At 42.0% G+C, this 20,738-nt stretch overlaps 1 protein-coding gene across 1 annotated transcript in view; it reads right to left on the reverse strand.

The window, feature by feature from the left end:
• Positions 1-1,032: 1,032 nt before the first annotated feature.
• Irs1 (insulin receptor substrate 1) overlaps positions 1,033-20,738 on the reverse strand; it is a 64,390-nt gene continuing 44,684 nt past the window's right edge. Inside the window, exon 2 of the mRNA XM_008825840.3 lies at positions 1,033-1,227. The gene's annotated coding sequence lies outside the window, so the exon portion shown is untranslated. The remainder of the gene's footprint in view (positions 1,228-20,738) is intronic.

Consider the following 20,738-nt stretch of genomic DNA (forward strand, 5'->3'; position numbering starts at 1 on the left):
GAAAGAAAGAAAGAAAGAAAGAAGGGAGGGAGGGAAAGCTTTCTAGAATATTAATGTCTGGTTAGAAAGAATTCACTTGTCTTAACAGTGTTCACAAGACAATGTATATGTGAAATATGATGTTTGCACAGAAAAAATAGTGGGACAGGGCAGGAAGCTTACAGAAGTGGGGGTGCAGGAGAAAGAAAAGATCAATAGCATCTAATTTATTATGAACAGAAAGACATTTCCAGAATTTATAACCACCCACACTGCTCATTCCAAAGAGACTTTTGACTTGAAGGGATAGTTTGTGTCTCTTTGTCTCTGCAATATACAGAATAGAAGGTTGTGGTTTTCTTTTCTTGTAAGTTTGCTTCCATTCACTTACCAATTCTAAGCTGACACTTCAAAATACCCCAGCAGAATATATCCTTCTTCAGTTTAATTAACATGGCCTATTGACTTACAGGAAAAACAAAATACAAAATTAAGATTAATTCTTAAAGGAACTCAGCTCAACATCAAGTTTATATTACAAGAGATAGTATCAGCAAATATAATCATAAGATTGAGAATCATCTACGGCACTATGATTCTTATTATATTACTTTTCTGAATTACAGTCTTAAAACAAGGTTCATACCCTATTCTACTCTTTCTGGCCTTGTTTTAAGCATTTGCTCCACTCTTTACAACAGAACATTGTATACCTCAGTTCCACATCCAGAAAAAGATGTGCTGTAAGAAAAGTTACATTTCATTAAAAAATTACACATATAAATCAAAGCCTATGTTAAATATTTAATACTCTCTCCACCCAACGTGAACAGTTTCATATGAAAGCATTTACAATGGAACTTTGTGGAACACAGTTTCAGCAGCAGATGAAACGTATCTTGTAAATTCAATGAGAGTAAACCCATTCTCCTGTGGCATGATGGGAGGCACACCAGCTCACTGCGGCCAGCGAAGTCCTTAAGGTTCAAGATGAATTTCACGCAGACTCATTGCTCAGTGTCACAGTGTTTTTTTGTTATGTTTTGTTTTTTGCTTGGCACAATATAGAACGTGCAGTTCAGTCAATGATCTCCTGAGGATTGTACAAAGTAAACAAACTGAAATGGATGTGTCGTACCATCTACTGAGGAGGAAGATGTGAGGTCCTGGTTGTGAGTTGTGAAATAGTTCGAGTCTGGGTACCCATGAGTTAAAGGAGGATTTGCTGAGGTCATTTAGGTCTTCATTCTGGAAAGGAAAAGGAAAAAAGAATTGTCACCACAGGCAGCTAGAAATGAGCATTCAGTCACCATTTGGGAGCAGAAGGGAAGAAGTATCAGCTGAAGTAGAATTACAGGCAGAAGAAGTACCGTGTGCCAAACAGGACCAACACACTGTATTTAACTTTTCTTTCAAAATGCAAGAGTCTAAAGCAATCACAAACTAAAAGTACTCAATATTAAATCAGTAAACAAATCAATGTGATTGGGACAGTTCATAGATTCAGCAACAAATAAATACAAAATTCTTTGGGATAATGATTGAAGCAAAAAATGTATATTCTAATTCCCACTTAAAAATACTATAAAATATGACGTACACTTACAATCAGTCTATGTTCAAATTTCTTTAATTAAAAGTCAACTGAAATTTTTAGCATCTGAGGATGCACAGCTTAACATTACAAAAATCTGAAATCAGTTTTTATTTATTTATTTTTATTTTTATTTTTCCAGCCGTGAAATCAGTTTTTAATGTGACATTGTTTGACATAAGAATTTCAGTCACACACACACACACACACACACACACACACAAATTCAGATGCATAAGGAGACCCAAGCAAAACAGACATAGTTAATCATTAAATAACAAAAGAAAATGATTGCAATTTAGGTCTCATAGAAATAAGTTGTTTAGGGGAAAAGCATAGCATTTCTTCCCTGAAATTCAAGAAAACTGACCTCAACAGGGCATTATGTACAATTCTCCTTCAGCAAGAAGACAGCCTCTTAGAGCGTCTTTTTCTCTCAAGTATTGTATCAGACTGTCCTTTAGAAGTATTTACTTTTCATGCACTCAGAAGTTAATCTATAGATATCAATATTTATAGAGTGTCCTGAACAGTCTGTGGCACAGAGTAGATTATCATAAATACTTGTTGAATGAGTAAGCTGTTGCATTCAGTGCCAAGGAGGAGTCAAAGTTGAATTCTGCTCTAAGCTTTGCTTCTTGTAATTCTAGAAAAACAGGCAAGCTTCATTCACAAGCTGATAGAATGCAAAGAAAAGTGAACTTCATGACAGACGCATGGAGGTGGGAAAGCTCTGGATGCATGGAGGAGAGGAAGAATACTTCTAACTAAACGACTTCTAACTAAACGTTTGGGAAGTTCGGGGATGTGGAGACAGAGACTGTGGCTCCAGTGTTAACACAAAGCCTGCCACATAGCAGGAAGTTAAGGAATGTGAGCTGAACAAAGGGCAATCACGCAACACACTTGCCATCAAAGATAAAACAAGGCCAGGGAGGTGAGAAACCAGCCATGGGTAGGCCATGAGAAGGACGCTTTACAGGACTGCCATGATTCTTAAAAGGAGCATAAAGAGCTAAATCTACAGATCTACAGCAGGTACATGATGAAAACCTCTACAGACAGTCCACAAGGTCTTTATCTAATTGCAGGGATATGCCTGCTTTGATGCTTTGAGATATGATCAAGGTTCACCTTAGCTACAAGGAGAGCAATGGTTCCCAAAACTCACAAGCATAAATGCTGACCAATGTTTGTTTTCCCCTATTTGCCCCCCTTCCTATTTTTTTTGTAGAGACAGGGTCTCACTATGCAGCCCAAGTTGTCCTTACACTGGCTGTCTGCCTGCCTCAGTCTTCTGAGTGCTGGGATTATAGGAGGTGTGAACCACCAAGCCTGGCCTCTCTCTCTTTCTGAAGGAGTGGATTCTGATCCACCACTATTTACACAATGGCTTTCAGATAAGTTATAGTGTACCAAATGAAGACTCCTTTATGAGGAGATTTTTGTTTATTTTAAAATATTAACTTTGCCTTTAGAGACAAACTACTTTTTTACTTACTAATAAAGACCTAGGATGGAGACACCAAAGCAAACCAAACAAATAAAAAAGTGTCCTGGGCTTCTCCCTTGATCTGCAGAGACACAGGACTTCATTCAGGGGGAAAAAGGCCAGTTCATCCTTCCAACAGCCCCAGCTGGATTATGAAACTTCTCAGCCAACCTCCAGGGTTTGCATTTATTTTCAAGTTTCTCCTGAACTCATATCAGAATGTTCCCACCAGAATATCAAGATACAGCTAGACATAGCTTCACAGCTCTGGGCCTAAAATTAGGCAGGCGGGCCACACTATATAAAAGGACTCGTGACAAATAACCTGCCAAATATACAATGGGAGAAAAGAAAAGGGCATGCAGTGTGCTTCTCATTTCTTATCTGGCGCTCCTCCAGGAGGGCTGAGCGAACAAACCGTACCCAGAGTTATCATGACATGTGCCAACCTGCATGGGTGTACAGGGCAGAAACTAGGGGGCCCTGGGAGAAGAGACAAAATATGGCCTCACTATGTGCTTTAGGCCACTAGGAACCACCCTTTTCATCTTCCATAAGCAAGGCAGGCGGATCTCTGTGAGTTCAAGGCCAGCCTGGTCTACATAGTGAGTTCCAGGCCAGCTGGGGCTACAGGGAGACCCTGTCTCAAAAAAAAAAAAAAAAAAAAGCAGGAAAGAAAAAGACAGAGCACATACCTTCATCACATATCTTCCTGCCAAAGTTTTAGTACACTACTTTTAAGAGTCTTTGATCATGAATCCTTACCAACACACATATTAGTCACAAAATGATGACATCACCCTTTGATGTCATCAATTTAGGAGCCTATGAAAAAAGGAAAACGGGGTGACATGGGGGAATGATGGAAGGCCACAGAGGAGTCTGAAGTGAAGTTCACACCTGTCTGTCTTTGCACAATAGTGTCTGCATGTCACTGTACATAAAGGCTAGCTACCCAGTAGTGACATGGATTTTTAACAGGCAGATCTCAATAAGAACTGTCATTCACCGTGGCCCTGTTGGAGGCTGCATGCCTATTCCAAACATGCAGCCATTGTTTGCAGGGTTCTGGGATGCCTTCTCAAGTTCCCATTTCTTTCTGCAACTCCCTTCTCTACCTCAGTCAGTCCTGTCTCTAGGGCAGCAGTCTTAGCCTGATCTCTGGAGACAGCCAAAAAGCTGTCACAGGCTGTCTCCCAATTGGCTAGTTCCTCCAAGGGGCGGGGCCTGCCCCAGAGGAGGGACTACTTGGGGGGCTGCTGGGAGCCATCTTGGGACTGAACCCCGGAGCCAGGAGGTCCTCACGAGGCGGTAGGTGTGCAGAGAGAGATGGACGCCGGCTGGGGCATTTACCGACCTGGGAAGAGACTGCGGGCCCAAAATGCGTGGGCTAAAGTTAACAGAGATTGTGGGCCAGGCGGCGTATCTGGTGGCAAGCTCTGAGCCACGGTGCAAGAGTACTTGTCTCTGTAAGGTCCCCATTTACCCCCTCCCTGCCCGAGGGCATAAACCATAATAAACCCACATAAAAATATATGATTTGTCTGATCGCGCAGGAGACCCAGAGGGAATTCGGGGGACACAGGCAAATATGGTGAATGAAGGGGCCTGATTAAGTAGGGCTAATGGTTCCTAGTAAGCTACTACTTAAAGCTAAAGAGTTCCAAAAGTGAAGTTGAAAAAGCATAGTGCTGTTCGTCATTAGGAAGTATCAGGACTTCACAGACAGACCTCTCATAGGCTTCATGGGACTTAGGTTCCTCCCCCACATCTTTATCACGGCATACTTGCAGTCCAGAAAGACTGGATTTGACTAAACCAACACATCTGAAGAGAGGCTAGGCTCTGTATGCACAAGCTATTGCAATTTAGGAATACATTTGAAAACGGGAGTGGCAAACACACATGCAACGACAGAGACCGGACTAAGCACCAACTATGACGACATGACCCATGACCCTGTGTACATTCCATGCACTTTACAATCCACAACCTCAACGGGCAGACACCCACCACACATAGCAAATATTACTACACTACTTTTCAAATACAAAAACTGACTGGTGATACGCATAAACTGAAAACCAAAACGCAACACAGCTCCTCAACAGAAGACACTGTCAATACCAAACGGTGACGCTCTGTGAAACATTCTCTCCATTACATCATTGGGGAATAGCTTCTGAACCCAGAAATATGATGAGCCTGTCATGAGATTTAGTAGCAGGAAATTACATTTTGACAAAATTTCATCACCATATCAGTATCTACTGTACCCTTCTGTGTGTATCTTCTTGTAAGATAAAACCTACCTAATCCTGCTGCCAGAAAATGAAAAATGTAATTTTTAAAGCATTATCAGGTAAGTCAACACTTGAGCAATGCTACTTCAGCCCTATGGATTATCGCATGATTGCAGTCAGAAGGAATTTACATCTTCCGGAACTCTACCCACTTAAACCATGTCTGCCACAGCTGAAAAACAAATACAGTATTTGCCTCCTTTCACATTGTATTGGAAAGCTGAAAACAACACAAAGTTAAGACAAAAGTCCACTAGAAGGGTCTGAATGCTTTCAATAATGTATTTCTAGTCAAAGCCATCGATAAGCTTCCGTCTTGTGCTTACATGTTTTGAAACTTCACGCCAGTTTGTACAGCCAAGTGCAACACGGGAATAAGTGTCTGACCAGGGTGCTACTGTTTGTTAATGTAAGGAAATATGAGTCAAATATGGTAAGTTCTTTGGTTGCTGTCATATACTAAAATAAAGACTTCTTCATCCAATAATACTTTTTAGACGACTGTAGTAAAGAGCTTCCTTCCACAGGGATGCTTGTTTAAAACTTAGGTTGTATATTCAGCTGGAAATTTTCATACAAATTAAAATCTTCAACTTTAAAAATGTGTTGAGGTCTGGGAATGTTGCTCAGTAGTGGAACACTTGCTTTGATTCACATGCACAGGCCCTGGGTTCAGTCCCTGGCATTGCAAAAACAGTGTCAAAACAACATATTCCTCGTTCACTTTAACATAAATGTCTCACTGTGGTTTTAGAAGAGATACAGAATATTTATAAAATATACAAAAGTGTAAAGAAGGAATAAATGTTATTATTTATAATGCCTGGCACCCAGGGACAACTGTTATTCAGTTGTTCTAATTTCATCATTTTCATAAAGGATTTAAATAGTATAATCCCACATCCAATGTAAAAAAAAAAATGTTATAGGAAGAGAGAAAAATAGTGTTCAAGTAATGCCCCAGAGCTTCTTCATTCTTAAAAGTGTGTGCTGAGGGGCCAGGTGAAGTGTTAGTCCATGTCTGAAACTGTCACAACATTCCATCAAGTCCTCATCTTCCCAGTTCCCTTATACTCGGAAAGTGGGGAGACCCATTAGTTGCCCAGCTTTAGTTTCCAAAAATCCAAGTACTTGAGGGAATGTCACAAAACTTTTGGAGGAACCAAGAGGGGAGAAGAGTTCCTCTCAGGGGGGAAAATGGCCGGCCAACTGAGAAACGCAGAGGGAGGATGTGGAGTTTGCAAAAGCTAACTGGCCTGCGTTCCAAGGCCATGGCCATGAACGGGGGAGGGTCTCTCAGTGAATCTGGGGCTCACTGATTCAGCTGGACTGTCTGGCCAGCAAGGCTCAGGGATCCTCTTGTCTCCCCTTCCCAACACTGGGATTACTTATACACACCACCCTACCATACCCAGCTTTTTTTTTTAATTTTTGCAATTTTCATACAACCTAATTTGATGGTATTTAGATCCCCTCCTCTATCTGCATCCCCCCTTACTGCCCCCTGCCCAATTTAATGTACCCTATTATATATGTATATATAAATATTATATAAAGTCTATAGAGTCTAAATTGTACTCCCAAATATCCTTCAGTGTGGGTCCATGCCCAGCTTTTTAAAGTAGGCTCTAGAGCTCGAACTCAGGTTCCCAAGTTTCCATAGCAAGCACTTTAGCACCGTCCCTCCAGTCTCTCAGGTCTACTATTTTCATATTTCACACAATTATATCCAATTTCATACCACTGCCATTCATTCCTTAAGCTTTCACCCTGACCTTGCTATAACTAAGTCATGGTACTACTAATTTAAAGATTCTATCTTTAAGGAAAATGAAATATACAGCATTTGTGACATACTACCAGAGAATGCTTTCTTAAAGTAGCCTTGGATCTAGTAAATGAGTCCAGCAAATTAAAAAATAAAACATCAGTTGCAAATACCATCATAGCTCTCGCATTTCTTGTAATAACGTTTGTTACCATAAAATCCTAGAGGGAGAAATGAGTGCATCAATCTACGTAATAGACTAAAACTCTTATAAAGGGATTTTTGTGGCTGGCAGCCAGGACTCCAGCGGGACTGTCATAGCCAGTTCTGGTAGGCCTGGTGACCACCCACATAATGAGAAGAAAAGCTAAACGCAGAGAGCTTTGACAGTTTAGAGCACATGAAGATCTCTGCACTCTTTACAAGGTACAGTTGGGGAGTGTGAGGCCAAGGTAAGGCTTTGGGGAAAAGATAAACTTGGTAGTGAGAAAAGACTGTCCATTTTAAAGCCTTGCAGTGAAGACGTTAGGACTGAACAAAAGCTAGAGATAACATTGAGATAAGTGCTACTTCATGTTGGAAAATGGAAAGGCATTTTAGTCCAATAATGAAAACCAACTTCTTTTCAAATCAGCCAGGATTGAGCTGGCGAGATGTGGTTTCGTGGTCTTAAATGGCAAAGGGTAAGCAACCAGCCCAAAGCAGTGCTTTAAAGGAGCTGCTTAAATAGCACTCTCGCCTGGTGCCAGTCACATGGAGAGGGCTGGTGAGAATAACAAGGTTGCTGGCGAGATCTTCACGTGCACAGGGTTACCAAGGAAGAAAATTCGGGAAGAGGTGCCGACATGTGAGAGGCCATCTCGCTCCAGTCCCCCTTTGTCCTAGCAAAAGACCTTCTGGCAGGGCTGCTGACTTCAGGAGACCACCAACGAAGACAGGCATGCTTTATGAAAAGGAAAGATCCGGAGTGACCAAGGAGGCAACCATGGTGCTTCTTGGCCTACTGGGGTGAATTCTGTCAGCACTGTGAGTTACTCTTCCCCAGCTTCCAAGAGTCTCTGGAAATGTCTCAAGACGATTAGGGATGAGAAAACAGTAACAATAATAATAATTAAGAGTGTGCTGTCAATGATAAATCTAAATAAACATTGAAAAATCTTTTAAAAGATTAAACTGGTTATCCGCCAGTTACTTTGAATTCCTTTTATTAATGGCAAGCATGCTGGCTGAGAAAGGGAATAGAGTCAGTGGTACAACAGCTTCCCTACAAAGGGTAAATCAAAATGCGTCCAATGTTTCTTCTGTCATGATGGTTACTACTTTCATTAACTTGACAGGATCGAGAATCAGCTAAGAGACAAACCTGTGGATCTAACTGTGAGGGAGTTTCTAGATTGGGCTAATTAAGGTGGAAAGACCCACCTTAAATGTGGGCTTGGATCTTAGATTAAATACAAAGATAAAAAGACAAAGTGACCATCACTGTTTATCCCTCTCTACCTCCTGACTGTGGATGCAATGTGACCAACTGCCTCATACTACTGTTGCTATAACTCCCCACCATGATGAACTATATCCCTGAATTGTAAGGCAAAGCAAACCCTTGCTTCCATGAGTTGATTTTTGTCACAGCGAAGAGATAAGTAATACATATGTCCACATATATGACAGAATCAAAGGACTCAGGGGGAAAAAGTCCCCTACAATGCATGTCTGACCACATGTGCTGTGGGACAGGAAGTCTTTTGCACTCCTGGGGTTTGTTTTGACAGTATATTCTTCCTTAATGGAATTACATTCCAGTTCTGAGGTTTACATTGTAACATCAAGTCACTTTTGGTTTTTGCTTTTATTTAGTTTGTAATGGTCAGAACACAGGACACAGGTTTTATAAGTCTGGCTTGGATACAAACCAGTGGATTTAAATTACATCACAACTTTCTTTACAATGTGGTATAGAGAGAGTAAAAAGTATTTGCAATGGCAATCTAAAATTGTACAAAAGGGAACGAAGCAGACCTATTGCCACAACCTTTACTTTTCCAGATTTCTCATGCGTGCTTTTTCCCTGGAGTCAGATTGCTTCAAGCAAGCAAGCTCTTCATTGTGCATTTGAGTAATTGTCCAATACCCAATTGTTTCCTGTCTTAGTTTGTTCTTCATTGCTGTGACAAAACACTCTGACCAGTACCAACTTGGGGAGGAAAGGGTTTATTTGTCTTACATCTCCCAGGTCGCACGCAGTTCATCAGGGAGCCCAAGGTAGGAACTCAGGGCAGGAACTTGGAGGCAGGAGCTGGAGCACAGGCCGTGGAGGAACGCTGCTTACAGGCTTGCTTCCCTGGCCCCTGCTCAGCCTGCTTTCTTATGCAACACAGGCCCACCTGCCCAAGGGTGGCACCACCCACAGTGGGCTGGGCCTCCCACATCACTCATCAAGAAGATGCCCCTCAGACATGGCCACAGGCCAGTCCAATAGAGGCAATTTCCCGATTGAGGCTCCCTCAACCCAGGTGTGTCAAGTTGACACTAAAGCTATCCAGCACATTTCCCAACCATCATCAGTTTTTCCATAACGACACACGAACAGGGCCCAGAACAGACCCTCACACACACAGCCCTGGATGGCAGAGAACTGAGGTAACAATCATTAGCACCACTGACATCACTTTTGGCAGCTGGAGAAAGAGGAAAACCTGTGTTTAATCTATTTCCTGCTCACCACAAATGTGAGCTGGAGTCCCCGATAATGTGGTTGTGGCTGACTTCATGGAAGATCTTTGTAATGCAGGAAATGTCTACAGAACCCAATAAGCAACTTCCAAAGGAGCCATAAGGTACCTCAGTGGTATGGCCCCACCTCCTTCCCTTGGGTAGTTTGGGTCTTTTACTAGGTCTAGCAGAGGACAATACCACTCCCGACAGTTCCTGGGAAGGCCAAGTTCAATGTCAGAAAAAGATTTTCCCACTACATACATCTAACATCTCCAGGAAACCATCATGTTAAATTACAGGATAAAATGTGGTCCTCTGTCTTCCTTTTTGCTTCGAGGAGATCACCAGGGGGACAATGTTGGAGATAATTCATTCTATGATTGTTTGAAATTGCATGAACAGTACTTTTAAAAAATTGGACTAATTAATGAAAGAACACTTCCTCTATGGAACTAATTGAAATTACCTAAGAATGTCGCATTATTTTCAAGTGTATCGAACCCCACAGTTCTCACTCATTTCAACTTAAAAATTCTTAAGGAAATACAAGTTACAAATGTTCCTGGGGTAGAAGGGTAATTCTTAAACAAAAGACTAAGACAAGGTGGAAAACTATACCATCCACCTTAAATTACAGAAGTCCAAAGCTAAGACCCATATGAAATGGGTTGTGTTAAAGATGAGCCACAAATATTCCTTGCAATAAAGTAGTAAAGTGTATGCCCTGGTGTTCTAACTTAATTCCTGTTGCTGTGATAAAATACCCTGACGTCAAGCAGTCAAGGGTACAAAGGGCCTTATTTGGCTTTTCCAATTTCCAGGGTACAGCCCACCATTGGGGGGGGTCAAGGAAGGAGTTTGACGCAGGGCTCATCAAATCACAATCAACTGCAAAAAGAAATGCATGTACCCTTGCCTGCCTGCTTTCTTGTTCTCAAGAAAGAGAACTAGTTTTCTCCTTTCTCACACTGCATAGAAACCCCTACCTCGGGAATGGTACTGTCCACTGAGGGTGAGTCTTCCGAGACCAATTAACATGTAAGATAATCCCACAGACATGCCCACAGGCCAACTGGATCTAGGTAATTCCTCACTAAGACTCTCTTCCCAGTGATTCTAGTTTGTGTCAAGTTGATAGATGTCCTAGTTGTTTCTCCATTGCGACAAAATACTCTGACCAATACCAACTTGGGGAAGAAAGGGTTTATTTTATCTTACATCTCCCAGGTCACAGTTCATCAGGGAGTCCAGGGTAGGAACTCAGGGCAGGAAAGGAGCTGGAGCACAGGCCATGGAGGAATGCTGCTTACTGGCTTGCTCCCTGGCCCCTGCTCAGCCTGCTTTCTTATACAACACAGGCCCACCTGCCCAGGGGTGGCACCACCCACAGAGGGCTGGGCCCTCCCACATCACTCAGTAATCAAGAAGATGCCCCTCAGACATGGCCACAGGCCAGTCCAATGGAAACAATTCCCCAGCTGAAGTTCTCTCAACCCAGGTGTGTCAAGTTGACACTAAAGCTATCCAGCACAACAGATAAAACCAACTACCACACCCTGGATTGTCACTATTCTAGTGATACATGAATAACCTGTATGTGAATGAATTCTAAAAGGTAATTTAGGAAATTCAACCCCCAAACAGTTACTGTGAAAATGATAATGCAACTATTTACATGGCCACCATGCTTTTTAATAACTGAAAATTTTGTCTTACTAAAAATTTACTTGCAAGTTAAAATGTGAATTGAAACTAAGACAGCTTCTATCATCTCTTTTCTTGTTCTTGACTCTCTGACTTTAGGCAGGTTACTCAATCTCCTGAAGTTTAATATTCTCACCTACAACACAGGGTAGCAAGACCCATCGCATAAGGTTATCATGAAGGGCTATTGAGGTAACACATAAAATGTCTTATCATTATGCATGGCATAGAAGTCCTTAATTAGTAGCTCTTTTGAACCCTCTGTGATTAAAATCTAGACACTCTTAGCATTCAGACATTGTCCTGATAACTAAAAACACAGCAGCGGAAGCACTCTATGGAAGTAGCAAGCACAGATGAATCCATAGACCAAATTCTAGCCACAGACTGGAGCAGAATTGGAAATAGGGATAAAGTCATTCTGTTCTGGGAAATGCTAGAACAGAAAGGAAAGGGGTAAATAATAGCAGTGAGGATAACAATGTCCTGGGTATGACATCATGCGAAGACCTGCGTATGCGCATAGGGAACAGTAGGAGCTAAAAATATCAAGACACAGGCACTCACATGGCTTTGAGAAGTTAAATTAATGCCATGTACATAAACCCCATTGAAAAGCTACTTCTACTGCTTGAAGAGATTAGAGGCTGGAGGCCCCCTGCCCTCTCAAAGTCTGCTAATGCAAGCCTTATAAAAGTACACGAAAGCATTTACAAAGCAATCACATGAATAGGCTTGAGGAATGTTCAGTGAGGGTGTCTTTTTCATGTACTGTTCCCAGGTTCTAAAGCATGCTTATCACTGGTCGAGGAGGAACTGGGTGACTTAGGTTTTTAAATTCTTTTCTCCAATCTCTCATCTGAAGGAACTGAACAGGATGGTGACTGAGTAACTTGAAAAACTGAAATTGCTGCCAGATGCACGTCTAATCGTCTTGATCGTTGGCAGCTGGAAGTGTCGGGGAGGGGGGGCATTGGAAAATGATCTCAAAGAATTGATAATGCATACATGGCTGCCTGCAAGTCTCAGTCCTTTGAGGCAAACAATGGTGTGGATTCCTGACCAACTGCAAACATTTCTTTATTGTCTCACATGAAAAGGCAAAATTCTCCCAGTTGGCAAAGCAAGTGACCTTTTACCTGCTGACCCCAGGCTCCTATGCCTTTGCTTACATCTTTAAGTGTCCACTTGGCTCTTTCAATTTCTCCTTTCTCTGTCATGTAGCCCTCTTTCTGTGTGTGTGTGTGTGTGTGTGTGTGTGTGTGTGTGTATGTGTGTGTGTGTGTGTATGTGTGTGCACTCATATGTTGTAGGCTCAGATCAACCCCAGGTATCATTCCTCAGGCACTGCTCACCTTGTGTTTTTGAGACAGGGTCTCTGCTCCAAATTCACCAAGAAGGCTAGGCCACCTTGCCAGTAGGCCCCAGGGATCCACCTGTCTACCTTCCCTGTGTTGGACTTAAAAGCCTGTGAGCCAACCCTAGCATTTTTACAATATTTCTGGGGACTGAACTCAGATTCTTATACTTACAAAGCAAGCACCTTACCAACGCCTTTTTTTTAAAAAAAACTTGGAAAATACAGATGGTTTGGAGGTTCCCTAACTACATTCTGAAGCAGCACCATGTTGTAGTACTAAGCTGGTACCCTGGCTGGACTACGATTTCCCTGAGAGTAGTTGGGCCCACTTCTTAGCTGGGAGGTGGTGACCAGTCTTAACCGGGACATCCATGCAGAGACATATTTATCAGTCCGTTACGGTTGAATTGTGGCTCTGTTTATATGCTTCATATCCTGGTATTAAGAAATGGGGCCTTGGGATGGTAACAAAGTCAAAGGCAGAGGGAGAATAGTACCCATATAAGACACAGGATTTTTTATTGTCTGTGACCCTTCATGAAAAGCTACAAGAAGACAGCTGGCCGCAAACCAGGAAATGGGCCTCATAAGACAAGACTTCGGCCATACCTTGATCTTGGCCTTCCCAGACACCAGGTGAGAATTAGGTGTGTAGAGTACACCCACTGCTACAGTTTGAATATGAATTATCCTCCACAGGTTCGTGTGTTTGAACATTTGGTCTCAAGCTGGTGACACTATTTTGTAAGGATACAGGATCTTGGGAGTTGAGGCCTAGCTGGAGGAAGTAGGTTGCTAGGAGGACAGCAATCATCTAGCCCCACTTCCTGCAGAGTCTCTCTGCACTGGCACAATAAACCAGCCACCCAACATTGCCGACCACCACAACCCTGAGCCATCCTGCCACCCCACCTCCTTCACCATGATGGACTGTGGTGCCATTAGCCAAATTAAATTCTTCCTCCCTGAAGTGATCTCTGTCACGTCTTCTGTCACAGTAATCAGAAGAGTAACTGATTCAGGCAACCATGCTATTTTGTGGCCTTAGGTAGGGCTAAGACGGCATCTCTGAAGAGCTTGCAGCTGCAAGCAAGAGAAATGTGGCCACCCTCAGGCCCACGGAGTCCACACAAGGGTCATCTGCACTTCAAGTCAAACATGCTAAGGCTGAACCTATCTCTCTTTGTAGACCTCTCCCTAGAGTAATGTTGTCAATTACGTGGTGGGAAAAATTTTGTCCTCATAGGAGATATTTGACAGTCCAGAGACCTTCCTGGTTGTCCCAACTGAGATGGGGTAGAGTGGGGTAGGGGAAGAGCTACTAGTTTCTAGTGAGTGAGGCTAGAAACACTGTTAAACATCCCAGCACAAACAGAAGTCAACCTTAGCAAAGAATTATCTGTCTTCAAAATAAATGTCAATAGGGCCAAAGCTGAGGAATCCTGCCCTGGGGCTGTTGCCTCCAGCTGCAGAAGTGGAAGGCTCCAAACACTCTAGTCTATTGCCTCCAGGATTCATGAAGCAGGGGTGGGGTGTGTGGGGGGGGGGTTTGTGTTGACAGTTCTGCACCTTGACATAGCCAAGGACATAGCCACTTGAGGGTTCTAATAGGTCCTTCTACATATTGATTGCCTTTCCAAAACTGCTATGGTTGCTTACATTTTAACCTGTTCTGTGTCCTGGTTCCTCAATAACCTTTATTCTAGGAACACCTAGTTAATCTAAACAATCAGTCTAAATCCTTGTTTCCTGTCGCTCCTTCAGAGAACCTTCTAGATGCAATGCTATACAAAGTACTAACTCCAAAGGGGAGGGCCACTGAGCTTGGGTAAGATAGTGGGAAGTGGTACTGGTCTACCTATTCTGACCAAGAAGAGGCCAACCTGCATAGGAGACACAGAGCACTCGCAGATTTGTGCTTTCACCCAGGTAAACCTGTAGTAACCTCCCAATTTTGGACAAGGGCTTGGCCTCCCTTTGCATCTACAACTTAATAAAGTGGAGAAAATACCTGGTCCTCATGATCAGAAGCAAAACTCAGATAAGAAGAGAAGGGTACTGAGAACAAAGAGTCATTTTACTGAAGTCGCTTGTGACTATTAGTCATGTGTTTTGTCCCTAAGTATCTGGGAGTGAAAACAAAATTAAGGATTGGGTTCCCACTGTTCCAGAATTAACTGACTTTTTACAATAAACCCACTTGCTAACCTTGATCTCAAAAGGGTGCATCTAAATCAGAATGCTGTTTCCAAGAGGGTTTTTTCCTACCTTATGAAACAAGAACTCTCCTTGGAAGATGAACAATTAATGAAAACAAAAAGCAAAAGCGAGAGAGCAAAGAAAAGCCAGTTGTAATATAAGACTGAGATGCAAATTCCAGTCAGTCCTTCTATTACATGTTTGCCTCAGAAAGCACCTTCAGGTTTGTTTTTCCTAAACTTTGTCTTAAAGAAAAATGACGAAGAGGAACAGGTAGCTGGATAGGACTCATACTGCATTATTGATGGGCGTACAAAGGTTCAAATTTCTGAAAACCAGACAATAAACAGAAAGAACAGGTTGATTCACAGGTAATTAAACATCAAGCTTTTCAACTGATCCCTAAAGTAATAACAGTAACAATAGATTCCCCCTTAAGTATAGCCACAGGAGCTGTCAGAGCGTTCACTCTGAGATGGTCCCAGAGTATACCAGGAAAACAGTCAGGGCCTATTCTTCCCAGATCGTACGTAGCCCAGGATGCTGACAAAATGCCTTCAGAATAAGAGCAAACCACACAATTTTGCCTTCTTATCAAACAGCAACAGACTATAATTAACACTTCATTAACAGTCCAGTGGTGGACTCTACCTAATTCTGCTTTAAAAAAAAAAAAGAATTACCTGAGGTTTTTGCCAGATACAATGTCACTAGTGGACATTGGCCTCCCTGTTCACATGGTCACTCAGTGCTTTCCTTCTGTAAAGACAGAAGCAAGTGTTGTGACTGGGTGAATCACCAGGGCATGCCAGGTCTTTTGGAGATAATCCTCATCTTCTACAGGTCTCTTCAATCCCTTCTCCCATAAGCAATGCCTACCAGGGCCCCTCACCATAACTTCTGGCATCTGCTAAGGAGGATTTCCAATAAAAACAGGATCCCCTTCCTAGAGTCCTCCGAGCATGGGAGCCAGGATTGCTGTAACCTAGTTCATTTCCTGCCTCTAATGCATAGCTGGGCAGAGTGAATATGAAGACCATCTGACCTAAGTGCACAGGCCAGGACCCTTGCAAATAGTGGCCTCTTCTCTCTGCCTTTGATCATGTAGTGGTGTACTAGCACTTCTTACAGTGAGAAAGCCAACAGACAAAAGGAGAACCCAACCAAAGTTCAACTTTCATTTGAGACCTCTGTAAACTGGTAAGGAAAGTGGTCCAATGTCTAACAGAAATAACATGGATGACGATTCCTCCAACTTTTATTTTAAATGACTCATTCTGTTTTCTACAAGTGACCAAGTTACCATAGTAAGAGTTCATGGGCTAATATGAAAGGTGGGATCAAAGCAGTCCCTGAGCCTGGCATTACAGAGACATCCTTGATTGTGTGATGCTGTTTGGTTAGAATCATTGAATGAGTTGTTCAAGTTCATGGAACCGGTTAGGAGTCAATGCTGGGTAAGATAGGGACTCTTCTTGCTCCCAAAACAATGATTCTTTTTTTAACCACACAATGAGCAACTGAAACCTTACCTGTACAACTATTTGGAAAAGCAAAATAATCTTAATAGAGGAGGTAAGACAGGGTAAGAGTCAAAATAAGTGTAACATAAAATTCCAAGCAAGCAAATCAATCAATTACAAAGTAAATACAAAGACTTGCTAAAAATATTTCCACTAAGCCTAGTACTTTCTAAGCTATTTTTTTTTTTGGTCTTTTTGAAATAGGGTCTCCCTGTAGCCCCAGCTGGTCTGGAACTCACTACATAGACCAGGCTGGCCTTGAATTCACAGAGATCTGCCTGCCTCTGCCTCCCAAGTGCTGGGACTTACAGGACCACGCCCGGCCATTCTAAGCTATTATTATAGTATCATGATTGGCTTGGGTCTCCACTTTTAAGCCACACTGAGAAAAGCACAAGGAAAATAAATTATGAAAATATAAAATAAAACAATGCTTCTCACACTTTGATGTACTTAACAACCCCTGAAGAATTCATTAATGCAAAAGTTCTGCTGATTAGGTTTGGGGAAGGGGCCAAGACTTCTTCATTTCCAAACAACACCCAAGGGAAGTCAATGAAACTGGTCTGAGGATCCCCTCTAAGAAGCAAAGAAAGAACTTACAGAGAAAGAAGAAAGTTCCTATTTCAACTATGAAAATAAAAAAGGGCTTAGCTGGGGAACTAATACAACGTGGTCGTTGAGTCACCTATCGCGTATCTCCAAAAGGAAAATGGGCTTAGATGGAAGAGAGAAAGAACAGAGACATGAAGAAAAATTTCCAAGTAAAGAAAGTTCAAGAAGCATTAACTAAAGAGGCAAGGGAAATCTTTGTTCCTGAGGACTCCGGCTAACCTGGAACTCCCTATGTAGACCAGGCTGGCCTTGAACTCACAGAGATCCACCTACCTCTGCTTCCTGAGTGCTGGGATTAAAGGCCTGCGCCACCATGCCCAGCAACACAGATTTAGATGATGTGGAGATGACACTAGAGGAACCAAGAGTCAGAATTCTTCAAAGACAGCAGTTTAACCGCCCCCACCTTCTCTCTATTTTCTCCCTCTACTTTCTTCCATCTCTGGATGATCTAGTTCATCTCTATGGTGTTAGTGCTTAACCCTACCAGTTTTTATCTCTATCCAAAACTGTATGATCAGCCTTCCAGTTGGTTTTCTGGCTTGGGTATATGACAGATTAAAAATGATCCAAACCTAAAACTTAGTGTTCTCTATGGCTGTAGCCTTCACGTTCTGACTGAACGCAATATCACCACCTAAAACCCAGGGAGAATTTCCTCCTCATCTACCGTTATATAAACATCTCATGATCAGTCTTGCCCAGTTTCTCCCTTTGTTCCTGATAATAAATAAAGATTTCACATAGCTTTTCTTTCTTTCTTTCCTTCCTTCCTTCTGTCTCTCTCTTCCTCTCTCGCTCTCTCTTTCTCTCCTCTCTCTTCTCTCTCTCCTTCTCTCCTTCTCTCTTTCTCTCTTTCTTTCTTGACTTTGTTCAGGGTTCAGACTAATGCAAAAGGTCCAGGGTTGAAGAAACTGCACTGGAGAAAAGTGGTAAATAGGGTAACTCAGTATACGTCTGTCTTTGTAAAATGAATACAGCTTGCTTTGAACTCAGAGGGCCTCAATGCAGAGGAATTCTGGCCCTGTCTTGTCATTAGCTGCTAGGTAAAATAACGTAAACTAAGCAGACATTGCTCACAATGCCATGAAGTACACACAATCTGCCCTGTAGTCCTCTTTAACCAAAGTAAGGCACAAAATGAGGCTAGCTTCTAGGACCACACCTTGATAATCTGAGGATACTGGAAGGTCATAAAAGCAAACAGACTCGACTTTTATCCTAAATAAGTAATCAGAACTGAGATAACAAGTGAGAACATCCTTCGGGTATTTTGTGGTCTTGGGAATTGAACTTAGAGATTCACACATGCTATGAAAGTGTTCTACGAACTGAACTGTATTTCCAGCCTGTTGAGAGAACAACTAAATGCTTACCACCTTCAATTCTGAAGCTGCAAACTTGTTGATATCAAAAGAGGCTCCCATTCCCATGGAGCACAAACATTTATCATCTTTCTTAAGAGCAAAGGTGAGTCTCCATGTTCATAACTCTGCACAGAAACCATGGTTGCTTAGAGAGATTTATAACACAATTTATATTGAAGGCAACAATAAAGCCATAATGATACAAGGGTAAAGAGTAAAAACCAAGCAAGCAAAGTTTCATCTGCAAACCAACTCCACTTGGACCAGCAGACAGTAGCAACCTGGTCCCACTTTTTCTAGAAAGGCAGGAAGGCCTGCTCTCCAGGCCTGGTTTTTCAGACGTCAATCAAAATTCTGGCTTCTAGACGATGAGGTTTTACAGCAGTGTTCAGGCATTCATGGTTTGAGGGCAATTTCACCCACAAGGCCCGTCTCTGTATCTGTGCTCCAATCCTGAAATGCTGCTTTGTTGATTTAGAAGAAAAGCCTCACAGGCAAGGCCAGCATATACTTCTAATGACTTTAGGAAATCGAGGAAAATGATGATATGTCCAGAGTCATTCCCAGAGAACTAATTTCCAAACCACTGCCAGGCTGTACAACTCACATGTAGAGCAATTCATAGGAGCTGTTTGCCTAACCAGTTGGGCTAAATGAGAATGCTTTTTATCCAGAGTCGTGGGACACAACGGGAATCCCATCCTCTTGCAAGACACCTTCTGTTGGAACCATAGTCACAGCTCCACCAGACAGAGGAAGGCCCCAGTTCCACTTACAGCTGGGACCTTAGGCAGCTGATTAGCCTCAATAAGCTGTGACTTCCTGCTAAGACAGTGAAAGTGTGGACTGAATGAGATCTGACTGCAGAGCAGGAAACACAGAGCTTAACAATTGAGTAACTGTAGCACAATTACTGTATTAGCATGAAACCACTGGAAACCATCCTAGAAGGAAGGAGGGTAGAAAGGGGACTGGGCAGGGGATGTTACTGTATTGAACTTCTGCCTCTTTCCACTGCCACAGGTTTGCAGAGTGGGGAAGCTCAAGGAATTCCATCATCAGAACTTGGACCATCACATGCACCATATGATAACAGGCCTTAAATAACTGGCTGTCTTACCCCTGGATTTGAAGGTGCTGCCTGCCTGCCTTTGAGCCTCTCTCATTAATCCTTGGGTCATTATTTGAAATGCATTGCCCTTAAACTAAAATGGAAATTCTAAAGCACCTCACACTTTTGTAACCAATGTTTTTCTATTTTATTATCTAGAAGTCTAGGCATGGTGAAATCATACCCTAACCAGCTATGTCATGAAATGTGATTTTCTGAGGCTGTAAAAAGTTGATTAGTGTCCTTGATTAAGCAAGCTACTCTTGACATTTCTATCTCTAGCCTTAGAAAGCATATTGTGTCTAAAAAAGATATATAGGCAAATCTTTAAGTACTTATCTACTTGATCTAAGGCAACTTGGTTAAGGATAAGTAATTTCAGTCAAAGAAAAGATAGTGGAGTTTTAAATTTTTGTGAAGAGACCCTCACAGTTGGCAAGAATTGGAGACAGGAATTATGTTACAGGTCCAGGTTCATAGTAGACTATTTATCTAGCATACATAAGGCCCTGGGGTTTGATCCTCAGCAATGCCTCAAAAAAAGGAGTGTTACCACTTCAAAATAGTCTTAAAAATTCAGTCTTCCTTTAATGACATAAACTACACATCATGACTAAGAAAATAAAGCTATTTTAATACTGATAATTGTTTTCAAATTATATTTTTATCCTTCTGCCTGCCCTCCTGGGGAGGGGTTGAAGGCGTAATCCAACCTTACACACAGAGCAAGTTAGAGTCTCCATTAACACTACAGGTCATACTGCTTAAAGGTTGAACTACATTCAAGATCTTATTGTACATTATCTCATTTAATCCTCACAATAATACTGAGATTATACTACTAGTCTTGTTTTAAAGACAAGAAAGTAGAGGATTAGAAAGGATAAGTAAGAGTCCTCAAGCTCTCACAGTAAGGGAACGGGGCAACTGGGATTCAAAATCTATGTTTTAGCTACAAATTTATAGACAACACTATAAAAAGCCCAGGCGGAAGTGTTGTTAAACCTT

Source organism: Nannospalax galili, unplaced genomic scaffold (genome assembly GCF_000622305.1).
Source record: "Nannospalax galili isolate Female #2095 unplaced genomic scaffold, S.galili_v1.0 scaffold127, whole genome shotgun sequence".
Taxonomy (NCBI): domain Eukaryota; kingdom Metazoa; phylum Chordata; class Mammalia; order Rodentia; family Spalacidae; genus Nannospalax; species Nannospalax galili.